The sequence below is a fragment of the Oncorhynchus masou genome, chromosome 33 (genome assembly GCF_036934945.1).
Source record: "Oncorhynchus masou masou isolate Uvic2021 chromosome 33, UVic_Omas_1.1, whole genome shotgun sequence".
Taxonomy (NCBI): Eukaryota; Metazoa; Chordata; class Actinopteri; order Salmoniformes; family Salmonidae; genus Oncorhynchus; species Oncorhynchus masou.
The window spans coordinates 38,976,273-38,980,738 of record NC_088244.1 but is presented as its reverse complement, the minus strand read 5'-3'; positions in this window follow the sequence as shown (position 1 = coordinate 38,980,738).

Sequence of the window (4,466 nt, the reverse complement as noted above, 5' to 3'; positions counted from 1 at the left end):
GGTCCCAGATCTGCTATCTTGCCAACTGACCATAGGAGTTGGCAATATAACACAAACAGATCTGGGACCAGGCTAGGGCCCCATCCTAGGATAATACAGTATTTACTGTAGGCCTTATAATACAGATCTGGTAGTAGAGAGGCCTTATAATACAATATAATACAGCATTTACTGTAGTAGATGGACCTCACACATAGGACAATATAATACCGTATTTACTGTAGTAGAGGGGCCTCACACATAGGACAATATAATACAGTATTTACTGTAGTAGAGGGACCTCACACATAGGACAATATAATACAGTATTTACTGTAGTAGAGGGGCCTCACACATGGGAAAATGCAATACAGTATTTACTGTAGTAGAGGGGCCTCACACATAGGACAATATAATATACATTTACATTTAAGTCATTTGGCAGATGCTCTTATCCAGATTTACTGGAGTAGAGGGGCCTCACACATAGGACAATATAATACAGTATTTACTGTAGTAGTGGGGCTTCCCTCCAGACAGACACACCACAAAAAGCAGGGATCAGATTCATATTATGTCAGACCTCAAGTCATGTTACATGTTCCACATGTGTTTATATCTCTAATTTATTCTATCTCTAAACAAACGAGAAAGGGACATGTTTAAGTTCCCATTGTTGCTACCTTATGTTCATGCATGTAGCGACGTATGTATGTCTGTTTTTGTTATATTTTCTATTCCTTATATTTATTTATAATAATGCACTAAATTGACCCTTCAACTGCACGACAGACTTATGACAACAATGATCTGTTACAAATCTTTCTTTAAGATCATTATTACTATGATAACTACATACGTACACGTTGTAACTTTACGTGTGTATTAAAAGAGATTAAATCCACATGTCTATGCCTACCAATTTCAAATGAGACTTTGACCTGTGTGGTTTGTGAACTGTGTTTACAAAAATGTGTGATTTTACATGTTTTTATTGTGTGACCAGACGGCACAGTATAACTAAATGAACAAGACGTTTTCAGACCAGTAGGCCAGTTACAGTGGGCTGATGGTCATGACGGCTCAGTGCTTCATCTGCATGATTTGTGTTCAGGTTTCAACCTTATACCCATTTCACATGAGCAAGAGTGTTCCCGCCTGGTTCCCGCGTCGTCCACCATAGTTGCTGTAACCGTAAAGGGATGGCGTTATAATAAAACACGCAAGCCAGTTTGAAAATAATATTACAGTTCTGTGGGATCTCTTCCAGAACAGAGATGATGTGTATCTCTCCTGCACTCTTTCTAGCCTGGCTTTAATATATTTGCCATCCGATACAACTACTGTATATTCTCTACGAATGACACTGCGGCTCGGCTCAGCTCCGTAGTGTGTAAAGGGTGTCATGTCCTCTGGCAGTTACAAACAAACAAACACATTTCTATTGACAAATAGGAGGTGGATTGCTGTTGTTGTTTTCGTTGTATGTTCATTGTTTTTTGTTTTGTTGTTGAGAGCTCTAAGGGGCCAGGGAGCTTTTCTGTTCAGATAGTTTTTTTTCTTGATTTTCAACAGATTCATGAGCCAAGAAAAATATGGTTTCAAGGTGGGTTATACTTTCCTGAACGCTTCCGCTTGTGGCACAACCAACGAATACACAAGAGGATGGAAATAAAAACACTAACTCCGGTGTAAGAAAAACAAGTTACCCACAAGAATTACAATATCATTCCAAGAAACGTTTCCCCTGTCTGTTTCCTTGTCTTCACTGGGGTAATCTTGCATGCATAGCAGACTTCCTTGCCAACCGGAGGACAAGCCAAGGTTCTCTCTAGACACACACACAAACATTTGTTCATATAAGACCACTGGCTGTTATAAATCTAGAGTGCTGTCAGAGGTCATTGATAGAGCATAGCCAGGGCAGGGTCAGTGGTCATTTGTAATCCGACAGGAGCTCGGCTCAGCTCAGAGCTCCATCTGTGTCCATAGGACAGGCCTGAGTTCAAATAGTATAAACATTTTTTTTTATAATTTAAGCGTCTGCTCTGGCCTGCCTAGAGTGCCAGATGGACATGGTTTGCAGTTTTGGGACTATTCTGGTGGCCCGTTAAGCCAGACAAGCTCAGTCAAGCAAAGATGAAGGCATTGGAAATGATTTCAAATAGTATTTGAACCCAGGTAGTTCTAGTCCATACAGAGGACTCATGCTGAGCTCGGCCTGCTCTGTCTGATGTCTCCAGTCAAGGTCACTTATTCATTACAGAGACAGCACTGCAGGGTCGGCTCCCTAGGCCTGCCAGGACACCACGCTGTGACTGGGTATTAGTGTGTGTGCTTGTGTGTGCGTGTGTGTGTGTGTGAACGTGATTAACTATACGTGTGGGGACCAGAATACCCCACAAGAATAGTAAATTAACAAAAATGTTGGGCATTTTGTTAGTCCCCACAAGGTAAAATGCTATTTCTAGGGGGTTTATGGTAAAGGTTAGAATTAGTGTTAGGCTTATAATTAGGTTTAGGGTTAGTTTTAGGAGCAAGGGTTAGGAGCAAGGGTTAGGGGTTAGGGAAAATTGGATTTTAAATGGGACTGAATTGTGTCCCCAACTGTGTGTGTGTGTGTGTGTGTGTATGTGTGTGCGTGCGTGCGTGTGTGTGTGTGTGTAACAGGGTATTAGAGAAATGAACAACCAGCTGTGTGGCAGTATGAATGGCCTGGCCAGGGACATACTAGGTGAACTTCCTCATCCTCATTCAAATCAATTATATTAGGGTCAGCCAAGGACTTCTGAGGATGGCAGTCTGAATGAAGGGCTGAAGGAATAACCCTCATAAACTATGCCAATAAATCAGATTATAAAAGACAGACCAGAATCCTCCCTCAAACACATGAGGCTAGGCTGAACAACACTGGGCAATCAGTTTCTGTGTCCAAAATGGCACCATAGTTCAAAAGTAGTGCACTGTATAGGGAAAAGGGGGCTATTTCAGATTCAACCTGTGTATGTTACTCAACCTCAGTGTGTAGCCCACAGACCTAACACACACACAGTGTGACGGATAAATAAGCTGCAGTTGAGTGACACACTTGAACAAATAGTAAAAATAAACAATCTGGGTAAACCATTATGTTGATCAAACACAAAGGTTTTGCTTCTTTCTTTCTTTCACTTCTTTCTTTTGATTACTTTTTATTTAGCAAGGAGCAGTGGTGTAAAGTAATTAAGTCAAAATTGTTTTTTGGGGGTATCTGTACTTTACTATTTATAGTTGAGTGCTTTTACTTTACTATATTAAAGAAAACTCTTAACTCCATACATTTTCCCTGAGACCGAAAAGTACTCGTTACATGTTGAATGCTTAGCAGGACAGGAAAATGGTCCAATTCACACAGGTATCACGAGACCATCCCTGGTCATCCCTACTGCCTCTGATCTGGCGGATTCACTAAACATTTCATATGACTTCAATCTTTTTGAACCAGTTACACACTGCTGTTGCTAACCTAAAACACTTTTAGCAAGTATATTTGTCAGTGATTACAGTACTGTAAATGACACAAGTACAGTACTGTAAATGACACAAAATGACACAAGACCAATGCTGCAGACTGAGGGAAATATAATTTATTTCTCTCCATATACCCAAATCAGTCAAGATGGAGACTCACAATAAAACATGTCCCAGTTTTCATGCTACTACAGTAGTGTGCATAACACTGTCAGCTGAGCAAACAGACAAACGTAAAATACTGTATCCAGTACAGGTTAATATTACAGAAAATAACAACCATAAAATTCTGAAAAGAATGACAATATTGTACAGAAAATACTACAGTAAACATACTATACATTATCTCATCGCCTAGCTGGATCTGGCCAGAGAATTTCATCAACATCACAAGCAATATTGTCATTAGCAAGACAACGCGGGAAGAACCGTCTTGAATGTCAAATCCATCCTTGCACAGCTGCGGCGTCGACTTGGTCACAGGCGTTCTCCATGGCCTGAATGAGAGGTACCTGAGCCTGAGCCTGGGGCTGGAGATCGTAAACCTTCCACCGCCATGCAGAGAAAAACTCTTCGATAGGGTTTAGAAACGGAGAGTATGGTGGAAGGTATAGTACTGTCATCTGTGGATGGTGTTGAAACCAGTTCTGGACCAAAGCAGAGCGGTGGAATGACACATTGTCCCAGATGACCGTGTATTGCATCTGGTGCATATCATTACCTGCTGTGACGATGTGGTGCCATCGGGCCAAAAATGTGAGAATGTGAGGTGTGTCGTAAGGGCCCATGCTGTGAAATGGCAGCGCAAAGGGTGATGTTGCCCCCACGTTGCCCTGGAACTTTGATTATAGCCCTGTGGCCAATGATATTTCTGCCTCTCCTTCTTGCTTTTGTGAGGTTGAACCCTGCCTCATCAATATATATGAATTCATACAGGATTTCCTCAGCATCCATCTGCAAAACTCCCTGAAATACAG